Source organism: Anolis sagrei, chromosome 5 (assembly GCF_037176765.1).
Source record: "Anolis sagrei isolate rAnoSag1 chromosome 5, rAnoSag1.mat, whole genome shotgun sequence".
Lineage (NCBI taxonomy): Eukaryota > Metazoa > Chordata > Lepidosauria > Squamata > Dactyloidae > Anolis > Anolis sagrei.
Window position 1 is genome coordinate 1,320,840 of NC_090025.1, and position 21,332 is coordinate 1,342,171.

At 39.4% G+C, this 21,332-nt stretch overlaps 1 pseudogene; it reads right to left on the minus strand.

Annotated features, from left to right (window-relative positions):
* Positions 1-5,700: 5,700 nt before the first annotated feature.
* Positions 5,701-17,674, minus strand: LOC137097113 (zinc finger protein 420-like; annotated as a pseudogene).
* Between the last annotated feature and the right edge of the window lie 3,658 nt (positions 17,675-21,332).

A 21,332-nucleotide genomic window follows, 5' to 3' on the forward strand; every position in this document is an offset into this window, starting at 1 on the left:
AATATGAAGAAAAATTAATACCACCGATATCCCCATTAACACCGGTGTTGATTACAAATAATTTCCCCATAAATCTCAAAAAGGAGTTGGAAAGTGAATTCAAGGAAAAAGGAATAACGAAATTAAAAGATTGGGAATCAAAGATGAAAAATATAGATGAGATAAAGGTCCAGTTATCAGGAGGGAACATTCATAGAATCATAGAATCAAAGAGTTGGAAGAGACCTCATGGGCCATCCAGTCCAACCCCATTCTGCCAAGAAGCAGGAATATTGCATTCAAATCACCCCTGACAGATGGCCACCCAGCCTCTGCTTAAAAGCCTCCAAAGAAGGAGCCTCCACCACACTCCCTCCGGGGCAGAGAGTTCCACTGCTGAACGGCTCTCACAGTCAGGAAGTTCTTCCTCGTGTTCAGGTGGAATCTCCTTTCCTGTAGTTTGAAGCCATTGTTCCATTGCGTCCTAGTCTCCAGGGAAGCAGAACACAAGCTTGCTCCCACCTCCTCCCTGTGGCTTCCTCTCGCATATTGATACATGGCTCTCATCATGTCTCCTCTCAGCCTTCTCTTCTTCAGGCTAAACATGCCCAGCTCCTTAAGCCGCTCCTCACAGGGCTTGTTCTCCAGACCCTTGATCATTTTAGTCGCCCTCCTCTGGACACATTCCAGCTTGTCAATATCTCTCTTGAATTGTGGTGCCCAGAATTGGACACAATATTCCAGATGTGGTCTAACCAAAGCGGAATAGAGGGGTAGCATTAGTTCCTTAGATCTAGACACTATGCTCCTCTTGATGCATGCCAAAATCCCATTTGCTTTTTTTGCTGCCACATCACATTGTTGGCTCATGTTTAACTTCCTCCCCACGAGGACTCCAAGATCTTTTTCACACGTACTGCTCTCGAGCCAGGCATTGTCCCCCATTCTGTATCTTTGCATTTCATTTTTTCTGCCAAAGTGGAGTCTCTTGCATTTGTCCCTGTTGAACTTCATTTTGTTAGTTTTGGCCCATCATCTCTCTAATCTGTCAAGATCGTTTTGAATCCTGCTCCTGTCCTCTGGAGTATTGGCTATCCTTCCCAATTTGGATGGTATAAAGTTTTACAACTTGAAAGATGGTTAAGGGACGTAAAAAAGAAATATAAAGGAGAGAGAGAATTTACCAAATTTGAAGAAATGATTAGCCAAAGGGGGAGTAAGGAAGGAAAAGAAAGAACAAAAGGTATAACAAGGGATATCTACAAAATGCTGCTGGAAGGAGAGCAGGAGGAGGACCACCTGAAAAGAATGTGGGAGTTAGATTGTAATAAAGTAATAGACCCACAAAACTGGAAAGGAATGTGGAATATGCGTATATTAAAAAACATGGCAATAAGAATAAAAGGGAACTATTACAAAGTGGTGTGGAGATCGTACCTCACACCAATCAGATTAAATCAAATTGACAAGAGACATTCTAAGCAGTGCTGGAGGGGCTGTCAAGAAACTGGCACATATGGACACATGTGGTGGTCTTGCAAATATGTTCAAAAATTTGGGGAAAATGTATTTCAAGAAATAAGAAGAATCACCCAAATAGAGATAACAGGAACACCGGAGATAGCACTGCTGTCATTTATTGACAATGTTAAAATACCAAAAGAACTGAAAGAATTAATTGCCAATCTGGTAATAGCAGCAAGATTATTAATAGCTAAAAAATGGAAAGAAGGAGGGGAGTGCCAATTGGAAGAGTGGTCTCGGGGGGAGATCTGGGACATCGCAATAAACGATAAACTGACAGGAAACATTAAGGTTAAAAGAGGATGATCAAATTTGACGTTAAAATCTCTAGAGGAAATAAAACAGATAAATGAAAAGATCTCATGGCTTAATTATCATCAAATTCATCAAGAATTTAAGGAAGATAGTAAACTAGGTTTTAGTCAGGACCAAGGGATTTGGGAACTGGTAATGAAGAAGAAAAACAAGCATATAAAAATCCTCTACCAACAATTACTCACGTGGAATACTGAGGAAGAACAAATAAAAGAGTGCCAGGTGAAATGGGCAAAAGACTTAGGACACAACGTTTTAATAAAGCAATGGGAAGAAATTTGGATGACTAAATTAAAATACACAGAAGCCAGCGATCTGCGCGAAAACTGGTATAAGATGTTCTTTCGATGGTATTTTACCCCTGTAAAACTAGCAAAATTTAACAAAAACGGTTCAAGCATGTGTTGGAAGTGCGGGAAAGAAAAGGGAACTTTTTTCCACCAGTGGTGGTCCTGTAATCTAGTTAAAAAAAATATTGGAAGGAGATACACAAAGCAACCCAAAAATTCATGAAAATTAAATTTCCTCAAACACCAGAAACATATTTATTAGGTATCACAAATATAAAATTAGATAAGAATCAAGAAAAGATGAGCTTCCTCCTCAGTACAGCCGCAAGAATGCTTCTCGCTAAAGTCTGGAAACGGAAAGAGATCCCAACCCTGGAAGAATGGACTATAAAAGTACTGGATATCATACAAATGGATAGCCTCTCACAGAGACTTAAAGGAAAGTACAAAGGCACAATTTGGACAGGCTTCATAGACTTTATCAAAACTGAAGGCTTTCCGCTTCATATAGATCTGTCTAGCTTGTGAACAAGGAAAAGTATAGAAGTCGGAGCTTGCAAGAAGAAAGTAGAACACAACAGCAAATAAAGACTCCGGAAGACTGGCAGGAAGTCACCGCCAAACCCCTGAAAGGTTAGCACTGGGTGATTGGATGTAATGAAGGAGGAGAATGAAATATTATAGGTATCAAGACATACATGTTCTGTACAATTGTTAATGGGAAGTGATAAGTATACGAATGTTTAACCACTGAATATGTTAAAGCTACAATAAATAAATTAAAAAAAATAACCCTCTCTAGGGGTGATTCCACCAAAAATATAGCAGAGTGCAGGATGCACAGTACAGAAGCAGCAGAAACTTACGTGTAGTGAGCAAGGATTGGTTTCCATTCAATAAGACGGCACAGGATTGCCGATCCACAACTCATAGGACCAAAAATAACGTTCACTAAAGATAAAAGAAATCCATTCTAGATAGGAAGGGTTCTTGGAGCTGACTAGCTTCACTCAACTATCTTCTAAGGAAAAGAAAAAAGGAAAAATAATAAAAATAGCTACGTCTACTACATCTTGCCTTAGACCAGTGTTTCTCAACCTGGGGGTCGGGACCCTTGCAGGGGTCGCCAGTGAGTGTGAGAGGGGTCACCAAAGACCATCAGAAAACATAGTATTTTCTGTTGGTCATTGGGGGTTCTGTGTGAACCCACGCGTTCACTTCAGTCATCTGGAGAGGCCCTGCTCGTGATCCCGCCTGCGTCACAAGCGCGCTTGGTGGGGACGCGGGACAGGGCCTTTTCCATGGTGGCCCCCCGACTCTGGAACACCCTCCCCAAAGACCTTAGACAGGCCCCTACATTAGCAGTCTTCAGAAAGAACCTGAAGACCTGGCTTTTCCAATGCGCCTTCCCAGATTAGGAAATCTCCACTACCAAGTCCCAGAAGCACCTTACCAGAACCAATGATTGCTGCACATCGCACACTGCACTTGCCTTAGAAGCTTCATATACACCTCCTGTCACATCAGCACTTTTAATTCTTGTACCCATCACTCTGGCCGGCCCAGTTCTATTGTGCTTTAGTGTATTGTTTATTGCCTGTTGTTCATTTTGCTTTATTTTGTTTTTAATTGTTTGATTTGCTTAGATTGTTATGTTGTGTGTTGAGGCCTCGGCCTGTGTAAGCCGCATTGAGTCCTTTGGGAGATGCTAGCGGGGTACAAATAAAGTTTAATAATAATAATAATTGTTAGTGGGGTTCAGAATGCTCTTGACATGCTCTTTGAGTGTAGGTGAACTATATATCCCAGCAACTACAACTCCCAAATGTCAAGGTCTATTTTCCCCAAAGTCCACCAGTGTTCATATTTGGGCATATTGAGTATTCATGTCAAGTTTGGTCCAGATCCATCATTGTTTGAGTCCACAGTGCTCTCTGGATGTAGGTGAACTACAACTCCCAAACTCAAGGTCAATGCCCACCAAACCCTTCCAATTGTTCTGTGTGCCAAATTTGGTTCAATTCCATTCCTGGTGGAGTTCAGAATGCTCTTTGATTGTAGGTGAACTATAAATCCCACCAACTACAACTCCCAAATGACAAAATCAGTCCCCCTACCCCACTCCACCTGTATTCAAATGTGGGCGTATCGGGTATTTGTGCCAAATTTGATCCACTGAATTAAAATACATCTTACATATCAGTTGTTTACATGATGATTCCTAGCAGTAACAAAATTGCAGTTATGAAGTAGCAACGAAAATAATTTCATGGTTGGGGGTCAGCACAACATATAGAACTGTATTAAGGGGTCGCGGCATCAGAAAGGTTGAGAACCACTGCCTTAGACAATGTCAAGATGCCTCCTCACTCTAGAGAAGACAAAAGGAGGCCAGAAAATGGGGATAGGCCACATGCCTTCTGCCAGGGCAATAAAAATACCTTTAAAAGATGAAGTTACACTTCCCTGAAGAGATCACATTCCTAGGCATTCAAAAGGGGAGGAGCTAGTGCCATGCAAAGACGAGTAAGAAAACCCCCTTCTTAAAACAAACTAGCTAAAGGAAATTGGGAGAAATCCCTCAGTCTATCTAAGCTAATTACTCACCGAGAGCTGGAAACTCGTGCAGTCAGGGATGAAACCCAACAGAACATCATTCCCTACATGAGCATCATCATTACTACCATTCCCATCATGAGCATCAGACACAAACACAGGCTGAACAGGCTAACATACAACATGTGTATTGTATAGAATCCTAGAATCCAAGAGTTGGAAGAGACCTCCTGGTCCATCCAGTCCAACCCCATTCTGCCAAGAAGCAGGATATTGCATTCAAATCACCCCTGACAGATGGCCATCCAGCCTCTGTTTCAAAGCTTCCAAAGAAGGAGCCTCCACCACACTCCCTCCGGGGCAGAGAGTTCCACTGCTGAATGGCTCTCGCAGTCAGGAAGTTCTTCCTCATGTTCAGATGGAATCTCCTTTCTTGTAGTTTGAAGCCATTGTTCCCTTGCGTCCTAGTCTCCAGGGAAGCGGAAAACAAGCTTGCTCCCTCCTCCTCCCTGTGGCTTCCTCTCACATATTTATACATGGCTATCATATCTCCTATCAGCCTTCTCTTCTTCAGGCTAAACATGCCCAGCTCCTTAAGCCGCTCCTCATAGGGCTTGTTCTCCAGACCCTTGATCATTTGAGTCGCCCTCCTTTGGATACAGTATTTCAGCTTAGAGTCAATATCTCTCTTGAATTGTGGTGCCCAGAATGGGACACCATATTCCAGGTGTGGTCTCACCAAAGCGGAATAGAGCATGGGGGGAGCATGACTTCCCTGGACCTAGACACTAGGCTCCTCTTGATGCAGGCCAAAATCCCATTGGCTTTTTTTGCCGCCACATCACATTCCTGGCTCATGTTCACCTTCCTGTCCACGAGGACTCCAAGATCTTTTCCACACGTCCTGCTCTCGAGCCAGGCCTCATCGTCCCCCATTCTGTCTCTTTGCATTTTGTTTTTCCTGCCAAAGTGGAGTATCTTGCATTTGTCACTGTTGAACTTCATTTTCAACAGTGACAAATGCAAGATACTCCACTTTGGCAGGAAAAACAAAATGCAAAGATACAAAATGTTGTTGTTAATGTAAAAAGGCACTGAATGTTTGCCTCATATCTACTGTAATCCGCATCCGAGTCTCTCCGGGGAGATAAAGGGGAATATAAATGAAGCGTATATTATTTTATTTATAATTCAAGGCCAGAGTCCAGAATTGAAATCGAGGCAGCAGAGCCAAGATCCAGGACAACAGTACGAAGGTATGCCGTTAACTGCTCCCAAAGAGAGGTCTCAGGTCCTCTCATTTCAGCAAGCCTACACAGGTCATCCCAGAAATCTGTGATACTTTCCTTGAGGAGGAAGAGATCAGGTTAACTCCTACAAAATTGGCTGCAATACTGAGAAGAGTCCTCCTCTGTGGGGGACCCGACCCCAGTAGCAATCAAGCCAGGCCGCACAGACTGCTATCCATGACAGAGAGATAACAAGGTGGTGGCCTTCCTCTTTGCTTCTAGTCTCCAATTCTTTGCTGGCCTGTGGAGGGATGTGACCCTTGTCTGGGGGATTTTCTTTAACAGAACTAGGAAACTCAAAGGCAGGTCTCTTCCTCTTGCAGTGTGTGGGTCCTTTGATGGGAACGCAGATCTCCACTCTGACTAAAGCTCTCTCCACATTCCATGCATTGATGTGGCTTCTCTCCTGTGTGGGTCCTTTGATGGGAACGCAGATGTCCATTCCGACTGAAGCTCTTTCCACATTCCATGCATTGATATGGCTTCTCCCCTGTGTGGGTCCTCTGATGGGAACGCAGAAGTCCACTCTTACTGAAGCACTTTCCACATTCTATGCATTTATATGGCTTCTCCCCTGTGTGGGTCCTTTGATGGGAATGCAGATCTCCACGAAGACTAAAGCTCTTTCCACATTCCATGCATTGATGTGGCTTCTCCCCTGTGTGGGTCCTCTGATGGGAACGCAGAGCTCCACTCTGACTGAAGCTTTTTCCACATTCCATGCATTGATGTGGCTTTTCTCCTGTGTGGGTCCTCTGATGGGTACGCAGATGTCCACTCTGGCGGAAGCTCATTCCGCATTCCATGCATTGATGTGGCTTCTCCCCTGAGTGGATCCTTTTATGGGAACGCAGGTGTCCACTCAGACTGAAGCTTTTTCCACATTTCATGCATTGATATGGCTTCTCCCCTGTGTGGGTCCTTTGATGGGATCGCAGTTGTCCACTCTGAATGAAGCTCTTTCCGCATTCCATGCATTGATGTGGCATCTCCCCTGTGTGGGTCCCTTGATGGAAACGCAGAGCTCTAATCCGACTGAAGCTCTTTCCACATTCCAAGCATTGATGTGGCTTCTCCCCTGTGTGGGTCCTCTGATGGAAATGAAGAGCTCCACTCCGACTGAAGCTCTTTCCACATTCCATGCATTTATATGGCCTCTCCCCTGTGTGGGTTCTTTGATGGGAACGCAGAGTTCCACTCAGATTGAAGTTCTTTCCACATTCCATGCATTTATAAGGCTTCTCCCCTGTGTGGGTCCTCTGATGGGAACGCAGTTGTTCACTCCGACTGAAGCTCTTTCCACATTCTATGCATTGGTGTGGCTTCTCTCCTGTATGGGTCCTTTGATGGGAACGCAGAGCTCCACTCAGACTGAAGTTCTTTCCACATTCCATGCATTGATATGGTTTCTCCCCTGTGTGGGTCCTCTGATGGTAACGCAGGTGTTCGCTCCGACTGAAGCTCTTTCCGCATTCTATGCATCGATGTGGCTTCTCCCCTGTGTGGGTCCTTTGATGGGAACGCAGATGTCCACTCAGACTGAAGTTCTTTCCACATTCCATGCATTGATATGGCTTCTCCCCTGTGTGGGTCCTCTGATGGGAATGCAGATCTCCACTATGACTAAAGCTCTTTCCACATTCTATGCATTGATGTGGCTTCTCTCCTGTATGGGTCCTTTGATGGGAACGCAGCTGTGCACCACGACTGAAACTTTTTCCACATTCTATGCATTGATGTGGCTTCTCCCCTGAGTGGATCCTTTTATGGGAACGCAGTTGTTCACTCCAACTAAAGCTCTTTCCACATTCCATGCATTGATATGGCTTCTCCCCTGTGTGGGTCCTTTGATGGGAACGCAGTTGTCCACTCCGAATGAAGCTCTTTCCGCATTCCATGCATTGATGTGGCTTCTCCCCTGAGTGGATCCTTTTATGGGAACGCAGTTGTGCACTCCAACTGAAGCTCTTTCCACATTCTATGCATTGATATGGCTTCTCCCCTGTGTGGATGCTTTGATGGGAACGCAGTTGTGCACTCCAACTGAAGCTCTTTCCACATTCTATGCATTGATGTGGCTTCTCCCCTGTGTGGGTCCTTTGATGGGAACGCAGCTGTGCACCACGACTGAAATTTTTTCCACATTCTATGCATTGATGTGGCTTCTCCCCTGTGTGGGTCCTTTGATGGGTACGCAGTTGTCCACTCTGGCTAAAGCTCTTGCCACATTCTATGCATTGGTGTGGTTTCTCCCCTGTGTGGGTCCTTTGATGGGAACGCAGATGTCCACTCTGACTGAAGCTCTTTCCACATTCTGTACATGTATATGGCTTTTTTCCTGTGTGAGTTTGTTGATGTTTAGTAAGACCTCTTTTCTCCATGAAACATTTCCCACAGTCCATACACTTGTGTAGCTTTTCCCTCGTATGTGATGTGAAACCGGCATGAAGATTTTCCATTGTTTTAAATTTACGATTAAATTTTATTCCAGAAATTCACAGATATGAACTTGCAAACAGCACAGGATTTCCTCTCCTCAATCTTTGTATTTCTGTAGCCTTCTGGTGTTTTTCCCAAACCTTTCTTTTAACAGCACAAGCCTCCCTTTCCTACCAAGATGTCGCTTGAAATAGGTTTTTCTCTTACTTATTCCTTGTTCTTGCCAGTGCAGTGAGCCTTCATTTCAGTCCTAAGGCATCTCTAGGACAAATCCCTTACAGAGGTTACCTGCCAGACAAAGGAGAAGAAAACCAGACTTATTAATCGATCCCTTTCTCTCCCAACATTCAAGATGGCCACCCTTTCCATATATCTTCATTCTCTCAATATCCAAGATAGCAGACTTCTTGATGTATCACCTTCAGTTTCGAAGATGATAAACATCTGAATACCGCTCCATCTCCCTTTATCCAAGATGCATCTTTCATTCTAACTGTGCAGAAGTCATTGATACTATGTATATGTTCAACTGTTAGAATATGTTTGTGTTGGTAACAGTAGCTGAAACTAGAGTTAACTGGTTGTATCCACAGTGGCGTTGCCAAGGAGACCAGGCAGGAGAGTGAGAAGTGGGCGGAGCCAAGCAAGAAAATGTTATCTGCGTCTTTGAAAAGAAGGCAGTTGGCAGTTGGAGTTTAGAGTTGAAAGTCGGAGTTAGCAGTTGAGAGTGGAGAGTGGAGAAGCAGTGTGTGTGAATAGCCGGAGGTTTCTTCAGTCTAGGAAGGCTGAAGGGAGAAACCTAAATAGTTTCTTTAGTCAGAGAGGACTAAAGGAAGCTCGTTTAGATCACTAGTCAGGGAAGTACTAGAGATCTGGGATTTGATCAAATGCTTCACCTCAGTAAAAGTCAATCACAAGTTGTGTCATCTAGAAGAGTGAACTGTATTGCAAACCAAGTTACATTCGAAGTTCTATAAGTTATTCAAAGTTATTTAACAGCCTGCAACCATACGCTTTGTACAAAATAAACTTATTAACTTTTGTTGAGGACCGTCTCATCTCCATTAATCTGCGTCTGGGGAGCCAGATCACTTCGGCAAAACCTCACGTTGGTGGCAGTTACCTTAATTTACAAGTAATAATTGGCCTCCCCTATAACAAATTCTTATCAACAATTAAGGCTTGAGATTAATTACATCCATAATCATCCACACCTGTATAAACGGTGGAAGAATTTAAGAACAGTCTGTGCAATTGGTGACAGCGGGTGGGTTGGTACAATTGTACAACTGGTGCGTGCAGACTTCGCACGAACCAAAATAACAGATTTCTCAATGTATCCTTTGTTCTACCTATATTTAACATGGCTGATATTAATGTATCCCTCTCCCACTATCCATGATGGCTAACTTCGTAATGAATCTCTCTCCCAAAATCCAAGATATCCGCCATCTCCATATAGCCTTCAATCTACCAATATCCAAGATGACCAACTTACTCATGTCTTCTTCATTCGAGCAATATCCAAGATGGCTGACTTATTAATGTATCTCTTCCTCTCTCAGTATTGAAGATGGCTGCCCTCCCAAGGTATCCTTCATTTGACCAATATTTATTTATTTATTTATTTAAAAGTTTTGTCTACCGGCCTTCTCACCTCTCTCGAGGGACTCAGACCTGTTTCCAACCATAATTTATTTATTATGTATTTATTTATTACAGGTACTTTTACCCCGCCCTTCTCAACCCCCGAGGGAGGACTCAGGGCGGCTTACAAAAGAGGCACAATTCGATGCCTATACACTTTACACAAAATATACAAAACCAAAGTTAAAAACAGTTATCACAATAAAAACAATCCAGAACTAGTACATAAAACATCATACAAAAATCATATAAAAACTATTCTCGTGCTCAGCGTTCCGTCTTTCAGAGTTCCATAGTTCTAATCCATTAATCATTTCCTAATCATCGTCAAAGTTCTTTCTTCATCTGCCCGATTGTCCAAATGCCTGGTCCCAAATCCATGTTTTCAGTTTTTTCCTGAAGGAAAGGAGCAATGTTGCAAATCTAATTTTCTCAGGGAGTGAATTCCACAGGTGAGGGGCCACCACTGAGAAGGCCCTGCTCCTCGTCCCCGCCAACCTCACTTGTGATAGAGGCGGGGTCGAGAGCAGGGCCTCCCCGGAAGATCTTAGACTCCAGGGTGGGACGTAAAGGGAGATCTGTTCGGACAGATACACTGGGCCGGAACCGTATAGGGTTTTGTAGTCACATACAATCAATAAAACATCATAATACATATTACAGTAAAACATTAAAACAGCAATTACAATCAATAACTATAATGGTCAGTTGTGGGCTACTCGCTTCCCAAACCACGTTTGCACATGGGAGACATCAGGGACTCCTATCTCCCTCATTTTTAAAGCTATTGGGGTGAAACTTGCTACAGTTGTAGAACACATTCACCACTCTTTGCTATTGTAGCAAGTTTCACCCCAATAGCTTTACGTCAAACTAGTACCTGGTGCATACCAGTACTGCCATCTGTTGAGGAGTTACGAAGGTGGAGGCATTACTTTTCATTCAACCCTCGTATTTGCCTAATCTGGAAATCAGTCCTTTGTTTCCTTTTCCCAAATTATTCTCCAACTCCAATTCCCTTTTAGCAAACCCAATTTCATTCTCTTTCCTAAACATATCCAACTACATAATGAATCCCTATCTCAGTATCCAAGATGGTTGACATCTGAATACCCCTCCATCTCCCATTATCCAAGATGGTTGCCCTCTCAATATATAGTTCATTCTACTAATATTCAAGATGGCTGACTACTTAATGAATCCCTATCTCAGTATCCAAGATGGCCATCCAATCAATGTATTCTTAATTCTACCAATATTCAAGATGGCTGACTACTTAATGAATCTGTTTTCCCCAAATTCCACCCGTGTTCCATTTGGGCATATTGAGTATCCGTGCCAAGTTTGGTCCAGATTTATCATTGTTTGAGTCCACTGGATGTAGGTGAACTACAACTCCCAAACTCAAGGTCAATGCCCACCAAACCTTTCCAGTATTCTCTGTTGGTCATGGGAGTTCTATGTGCCAAGTTTAGTTCAATTCCATCATTGGTGTGAGTTCAGAATGCTCTTTGATTGTAGGTGAACTATACATCCCAGCAACTACAACTCCCAAATGACAAAAATCAATTAGCCCCCAACCCCACCAGTATTCAAATTTGGGCATATGGGGTATTTGTGCCAAAACTGATCTAGTGAATGAAAATCCATCCTGCATATCAGATATTTGCATGACAATCCATAACAGGAGCAAAGTTACAATTATAAAGTAGCAACGAAAATAATGTGATGGTTGAGGGTCACCACCACATGAGGAACTGTAATAAGGGGCCGCGGCATTCGGAAGGGTGAGAACCACTGCTTTAGGGCTTTGTGCCCAGTAGCAGATTGGCAGCCAGCGGAGCTGGTGCAACATGGGAGTTGTATGCTCCCTGTACGCCGTCCCAGTGAGAAATCTGGCTGCTGCCCATTGGGACAACTTGAAGCTTCTGAACAGCCTTCAAGGAAACCCCAAGTAGAACGAGTTGCAGTAGTCTATACAGGATATAACCAGAGCGTGGACCACTGTGGCCAATATATATTGTTATATTATTATTTTGTTATTTTGCAACATTTATTATTTTAGGATATTATTGTCATATTATTATTAAATTGTTAATTATGTTATTATTTATTTATTTATTTAGATGTTTTGTATCCCGGCCTTCTCACCCCTCTTGAGGGACTCAGACCAGTTTCCAACCATAATATCACAGACAATCAATAAAACATCGTAATACATATTACAGTAAAACATTAAAGCAGCAATTACAATCAATAACTACATATTATTTTATGTCATTGTTATATTATTATTATTTTATGTCATTATTGCAAAATTATTATTATTTTATGTCATCATTATAACATTGTTTTATGTTATTTATTAAAATATAATAATAATAATAATAATAATAATACTTTATTTATACTCCGCCACCATCTCCCCAAGGGGACTCGGGGCGGCTTATTATTACTATATGTTACTTATTACTTTATTCTATTATTTTATGTCATTTATGATTACCTTTATGGCCATTATAAAGCTGTCTTATTGTTTTTATTATTATTTTATGTTATTATTGTCATAATGTATATATTATTATATATTATTATTATTTTATGTCATTGTTATATTATTATTATGTCATTATTGCTACATTATTATGTCATTGTAGTATTATTGTTTGATTTTATTATAATATTATTACTATTTATTACTTATTACTTTATTATTATTATGTCATTATTGCTATATTATGTCATTGTAGTATTACTGTTTGATTTTATTATAATATTATTACTATTTATTACTTATTACTTTATTTTATTATTTATGCCATTTATGACTACATTTATGGCAATTATAAAGCTGTTTTATTATTGTTTTTATTATTATTTTATGTTTTTATTGTCATATTGCTGTTATATTATATATTAATATTTTATGTCATTGTTATATTATTATTTTATGTCATTATTGCTATATTATGTTGCTCCTGACACGACAAATAAATTAAAATAAATAAAAAATATTATTATATGTCATTACTGCTATATTATTATGTCATTGTAGTATTACTGCTTGATGTTATTTATTATAATATTATTACTCTTTGTTACTTATTACTTTATTATTTTATGTCATTTATGACTACCTTTATGGCAATTATAAAGCTATTTTATTATTATTTTATCTTATTATTGTCATATTATTGTTATATTATGTTATTTATTATTTTATGCCATTTTATATTATTTTATGTCATTATTTTATCTTATTATTGTCATATTGTTGTTATATTATTATATAATATTATTATGTAATTGTTATATTATTATTATATGTCATTAGTGCTATATTATTATGTCATTATAGTATTACTGCTTGAGTCCCTCGATGGACTGTCACCTTGTCGTGGTGAGGGGGCTTGCGTGTTCCGATGAACCTGTAGGCACAACAACTGGAGTCGTGCACTCCCAGGAGTGGCTGCGGGGGAGGTTCCAGACCAAGCAGAGTCCGAAGACCCAAAGACCTCAACGGCGGAGCAGGCGGAGGATAACATGGCACATGTTACAACGGCTGCGAAGGCGGAAGAAGGCTGCAACAGACTGAGAAGCCACGGTCATTGTGTTAAACTACATCACCAGTGGAACCTCACTCTGTGAAGTCTGTGTGTTGATCAGTTGTGCACTGACCTCCACACATTAAAAAAATCCACGCACAGGCGTCTTCCAAAGAAAATAAAAACCAACCAACCAAAGTCCCATGGCGATCAGCGAGTGGCGACGGGGGCAGGACTGTGAAATCTGGAAGCCCCTAGTCACAGACTGGCACATGGGCGGTGGGTACGGACTCAGTCGTTCTACCTCAAGGTCCGAGGCAGTTGAGTAGTTCGGCAGCTGTATCCACGACTGAGCAGCCCTATTGAGGACCCACTCTGCTCACCCCACATGGGGAGGGGGCTAGAAAAGGTGCCCTAAACATAGTCTGCCTCACTCATCCCTGACTGGACTGCCGCGTCCAGTGGGGTCACCACCCTGCGGCCAAAAAAGAAAAATGAACTTCGGTACGTGGAACGTACGGACTCTGATGGACAACAGTGGCAGTGAACGCCCCGAACGCAGAACTGCCATCATTGCAAGGGAGCTGGGACGCTTCAACATCGACATAGCAGCCCTTCAGGAGACCCGGAGAGCAGGAGAGGGACAGCTGAAGGAAGAAAAAGGAGGCTACACCTTCTTCTGGAAGGGACTGCCTGAAGAAGACCAAAGAATGCACGGAGTCGGCTTTGCCATCAGAAATGACCTGGTGAAACATCTGTCCGAAGCACCCACTGGCATCAACGAACGTCTCTCAACCCTCCGAATCAATCTTGCCAAAAACCAACGGGCAACCATCATAAGTGCCTATGCACCAACACTAGATGCTGACGAAGACATCAAGGAGAAATTCTACTGTCAGCTGGACACCGTCCTATCGGGGATACCTAAGGAGGACAAAATCATCCTCCTGGGGGACTTCAATGCAAGAGTCGGGCGAGACTTCGACCTGTGGCCAGGGACCATAGGAAAAGACGGGGTTGGAAACAGCAACCCGAATGGCATCCTGCTTCTCACCAAATGTGCGGAACACAACCTTGTCATCACCAACACGCTCTTCCGCCAGAAAAACAAGTTCAAGACATCATGGAAGCACCCCCGGTCAAAGCATTGGCACCTCTTAGACTATGTAATCACACGCGCCAGAGACCGCCGTGACGTGCTCCTCACAAGAGCCATGATAGGTGCTGACGACTGCTGGACTGACCACAGGCTAATTCGATCCTCGATGGCTATCAAGATCGCCCCCAAGCGCAGACTCCAAGGAAGGAAGACAAGGCGCAAAATGAACACTCAAGCCCTTCAGGAGCCCTCCAGACGAGCCCATCTCCAAACAGCACTCAAGGACCATCTACCCACAGAACACCCCGAAAATGTTGAGGAACATTGGAACAAACTGAAGACCTCCATCATCCAAGCCTGCGAAGAAACTATTGGATACCAAGCCAAGAAACATCAAGACTGGTTTGATGAAAATGACATCGAGATCCAACAGCTAATTGACAAGAAAAGGAAAGCCTTCCAAGCATGGCAGAGAGACATCAACTGTGCTGCTAAGAAAAAGATCTATGCTAGTGCAAAAGCTGAGGTCCAAAGAAGGACAAGAGAACTCAAGAACATCTGGTGGACAAAGAAGGCCGAAGAAATCCAACACCTGGCAGATACCCATAATGCTCAGGGATTCTTCAAAGCCACAAAGGTCATCTATGGACCAAGAAACCATGGCATACAGCCTCTACGCTCATCAGATGGAACCAAACTCCTGAAGGACCAAAACTCAATTGCACTACGTTGGAAAGAACACTACCAAAGCCTCCTGAACCGCAGCTCCAATGTGGCCGACGAGGTCCTCTCACAAATCCCACAACAACAAACCAGGGATGAGCTTGCAGCACTGCCTAGTTTGGAAGAAGTCAGCAATGCCATCAGCCAACAGAAGAATAACAAAGCCAGTGGACCAGATGGGATCCCTGCTGAAATCTTTAAAGAGGGAGGACCTGAGCTAACACAGCAACTCCACCAGCTCATAGAAAAAGTGTGGGTGACCGAGAAAATCCCAGCAGATTTCAAGGACGCCACCATCATCACCCTCTTCAAAAAAGGGGAAAGAACAGACTGCGGAAACTATCGAGGTATCTCCCTTCTAACCTCCGCTGGGAAAATCCTCGCAAGAATCCTTGCAAACCGCCTTCTACCCCTCTCAGAAGACACCCTCCCAGAATCCCAGAACGGCTTCCGCCCCTCCAGAGGAACCGTGGACATGATCTTCACTGCACGACAACTCCAAGAAAAATGCAGGGAACAAAACCAACCCCTGTACATGGCATTCATCGACCTTGCAAAGGCATTTGACACAGTGAATCGCAGCGCTCTCTGGACCATCCTCCACAAAATCGGGTGCCCTAACAAATTTGTGAACATCCTGCGGCTCCTCCATGATGACATGATGGCAACAGTTTTGGACAGCAGTGGCTCCCAAAGTGACCCATTTAAGGTGGAATCCGGTGTCAAACAGGGATGTGTTATTGCCCCAACTCTATTCTCCATCTTCATCGCTATGATACTTCACCTTGTTGATGGGAAGCTTCCCACCGGAGTGGAAATAATCTATCGGACAGACGGCAAGCTATTCAACCTCAGCAGACTGAAAGCCAAAACCAAGGTTACAACAACATCTGTTATAGAACTCCAGTATGCTGATGACAATGTCGTCTGTGCGCATTCAGAAGAAGATCTACAAGCCACTCTAAACACCTTCGCAGAAGCATATGAGAAGCTCGGCCTGTCACTGAACATCGAGAAAACCAAGGTGCTGTTCCAGCAGTCACAAGCCAATCCCTCTCCAATGCCAGTAATACAGCTTAATGGTGTAACATTAGAAAATGTGGACCATTTCCGCTACCTTGGCAGCCACCTCTCCACCAAAGTCAACATCGACGCCGAAATACAACACCGCCTGAGCTCTGCAAGTGCAGCATTTTCCAGAATGAAGCTAAGAGTGTTTGAGGACCGGGACATCCGTAGGGAGACCAAGGTGCTTGTCTATAAAGCCATTGTCCTCCCAACCCTGCTATATGCCTGTGAGACGTGGACAGTCTACAGACGTCATATGCAACTCCTGGAACGATTCCATCAGCGCTGCCTCCGGAAAATCCTGCAAATCTCCTGGGAAGACAAGCGGACAAACGTCAGCGTGCTGGAGGAAGCAAAGACCACCAGCATTGAAGCGATGGTCCTCCAACATCAACTCCGCTGGGCCGGCCACGTTGTCCGGATGCCTGACCACCGTCTCCCAAAGCAGTTGCTCTACTCCGAACTTAAGAACGGAAAACGGAACGTTGGTGGGCAGGAAAAGAGATTCAAAGATGGGCTGAAAGCCAACCTTAAAAACTCTGGCATAGACACCGAGAACTGGGAAGCCCTGGCCCTTGAGCGCTCCAGCTGGAGGTCAGCTGTGACCAGCAGTGCTGCAGAATTCGAGGAGGCACGAGTGGAGGGTGAAAGAGAGAAACGTGCCAGGAGGAAGGCGCGTCAAGCCAACCCCGACCGGGACCGCCTTCCACCTGGAAACCAATGCCCCCCTCACTGCGGAAGAAGATGCAGAGCAAGAATAGGGCTCCACAGCCACATGCGGACCCACAGGGAAACCCATGATGGAAGACCATCTTACTCGTCCAACGAGGGATCGCCTAAGTAAGTAAGTACTGCTTGATGTTATTTATTATAATATTATTATTCTTTGTTACTTATTACTTTATTTTAGTATTTTAATTCATTGATGATCACCTTTATGGCCATTATAAAGCTGTTTTATTATTGTTATTATATCCTAAATAGGGAAATATATATAGAGAGAGAAGCCTGTGTGACTCTGTGTTACCTCCTCCTCCTCTCCGCCGCCATTGAAGAGCTCTCCTTCCCTCCCCCGGAAGTGGCCCCGCCCTTTCAGGAAGTGAGCGCCGCTTCCGCTCTCGCCGAACTTCCGCCCGGACTCAAGATGGCGCCCGAAGGCGAGAGGGCAATCTTCCGCCCTTCCTCTCTCTCTCTCTTCCTGCTGGGACTCTGCCTTCAGAGAAGAAGAATACACTATAATATAATATAATATAATATAATATAATATAATATAATATAATATAATATAATATAATATAATATAATATAATATAATATAATATAATATAATATAATATAATATAATATAATATAATATAATATAATATAACATAATATAATATAAAATATAATATAAAAAAATAATATAATAAAATATAACATAATATAATATAATATAAAATATAATATAAAATAATATAATAAAATAAAATATAACATAATATAATATAATATAAAATATAATATAAAATAATATAATATAATATAATAAAATATAACATAATATAATATAATATAAAATATAATATAAAATAATATAATATAATAAAATATAAAATAAAATATAAAATATAATAAAATATAACATAATATAATATAATATAAAATATAATATAAAATAAAATAATATAATATAAAATATAAAATATAATAAAATATAACATAATATAATATACTATAACATAATATAATATAACATAATATAAAATATAATAAAATATAAAATATAATAAAATATATAATATACAATATAATATAAAATAGAATAGAACAGAATATAAAAATAGTAATATAATAAATAATATAATAAAAATAGAATATAGTAGAATATAATATTAATATTATTAATATTATATTATTAATATTAATATTAATATTATTAATATTATATTATATATAATATAATGGAACATAGGAATTGACACAAGGATTATGAGTTCGGATCTGATTTCATTGAGGCGCTATGTTTGTTTCATGTTGTTTGTTAATTGTTGTGGATCGGTGTTGTTGATCCTGTTGTTACATTTGTTGTGTTTTTAATTGCACTGACACTGTTATGATCATTTGTACCTTGTAAACCGCATTGAGTCGCCTGTTTGGGCTGAAAAATGCGGTATAGAAATAAAGCAAATAAATAAATAAATAATAATAGAATAGGATATAACAATAATAGAATATAATAGAATAGGATATAACAATATAAAATAGTAGTATAATAATTAATATAATAATAGAAAATATATTCATAGAATAATAGAATGTAATAATAGGATAGAAGAATATAATAATATAATATAAATAGTAATATAATAAAGAATATAATAATAATGTAATATAATAATAGAAAATACATTAATAGAATAGTAGAATATAATAACAGGATAGGAATATAAAAATTAATATAATAATAGAATAGAAAATATATTAATAGAATAATATAATAATAGGATATAGTAATAATAGAATAATAGAATAGAATAATATAATAATAGAATAGAAAATAGTAATATAATAAATAATGTAATAATTATAGAATATAGTAGAATATAATAATTAATAGGATATAACAATAATAGAATATAATGGAATAGAAGGATATAATAATATAAAATAGTAGTATAATAATTAATATAATAATAGAAAATATATTCATAGAATAATAGAATGTAATAATAGGATATAGCAACAATAGAATAATAATAGCATAGAATAATAATATAATATAAAATAGTAATATAATAATATAATAGTATAATATAATAGAAAATATATTAATAGAATAGTAAAATATAATAATATAATATAGTAATATAATAATTAATATAATAATATAATATAATAATAGAAAATATATTAATGGAATAGTAGAATATAATAATATAGTAATATAATAATTAATATAATAATATAATAATATAATATTAATAGAATAATAGAATATAATAGGATATAGCAATAATAGAATAATAATAGAATAGCGGAATAATATAATATAATATAGTAATATAATAATTAATATAATATAATAATAGAAAATATATTAATAGAATAGTAGAATATAATAATAAGATATAACATTAATAGAATAATAGAATAGAATAATAATATAATATAATATAATATAAAATAGTAATATAAAATAATATAATAATAAAATACATTAATATAATAGTAGATTATAATAATAAGATATAACATTAATAGAATAATAATAGAATAGAATAATAATATAATATAATATAATATAAAATAGTAATATAAAATAATATAATAATAAAATACATTAATATAAAAGTAGATTATAATAATAGGATATAACAATAATCAAATAATAGAATAAAATAATAATATAATAATACAATATAAAATGGTAATAAAGAATATAATAATAATGTAATATAATAATAGAAAATATATTAACAGAATAGTAAAATATAATAGAATAGAATAATAATAGAATAGAATAATAGAAGAATAATAGAATAATATAATATAAAATAGTAATATAATAAAGAATAGAATAACAATAAAATATATTAATAGAAAATATATTAATAGAATAGTAGAATATATTAATAGGAGATAATAGAATAGAATAATAATATAATAATAATATAATAAAACATACAATAATGTAATATAATAATAGAAAATATATTAATAGAATAGTAGAATATAATAATAGGATATAACAATAATAGAATAGTATTATAATATAATATAAAATAATAACCTAAGAAAGAATATAATAAGAATATAAGAATAGAAAATATATTAATAGAATAATAGAATATAATAATAGGATATAACAATAATAGAATAATAATAACATAGAAGAATATAATAATATATTATAAAATAGTAATATAATAATATAATAGTATAATATAATAGAAAATATATTGATAGAATAATGTAATATAATGTAATAATATAACAATTTTAAAATAAAGAATATAATAATAATATGCATTGGCAGAGGTTGCGAGGTCTGAAATCAGGACAGTAAATAAAGAACATCACTCAAAACCAGGGGAATTCCAGACAAGAAACAATCAGGGCCAGCTAACCACCTCCCAACAAAGGATTCCCCCAGGCAAAAAGCAGCCAAGCCTTGAAGCTGCAAGGCTATCCAATGCTAATCAAGGTGACCAATGGGAACATTCACATTTGCCTCCAACAGACAAGAGTTTTTTCTCCCATCCTGGACATTATTCCACACTTGCCTAGTTTCCAACAGACCTCACAACCTGCCAGACAGCCCGGAAAACTCACAGCAACCCAGTGATTCCAGCCATGAAAGCTTTTGAGAACACCCTTTGTTTGGCTTCCTAGGCTGCAAACCTGACCCTGGATCTCCCCCTGCTGGACATCCCTTGCCATGGCAGTCATGTTCAGTGTATCTCTACCACAGTCCAAGCTGGCTTCAGGAAAGGCAGAAGCTGCACATCGCAAGTGCTGAACCTGACTCAGCACATAGAAGATGGCTTTGAAAGGCAGCAGATCACAGGAGTCGTCTTCATAGACCTGTCAGCAGCCTATGAGACTGTGAACCACCGCCGCCTCCTCCTGAGAAAAATGTATAGTATCCCAAAGGCCGACCACCTCACCCGCCTCATAGGAAACCTGCTACAAAACAGGAGCTTCTTTGTTGAGTTCCAGGGCCAGAGAAGCAGATGGCGGAAACAGAAGAACGGCCTGCCTCAGGGGAGCGTGCTTGCTCCTTCCATGTTCAACATCTACACAAATGACCAGCCACTGCCAGAAGGGACAGAGAGCTTCATCTATGCTGATGATCGTGCCATCACCGCTCAAGGAA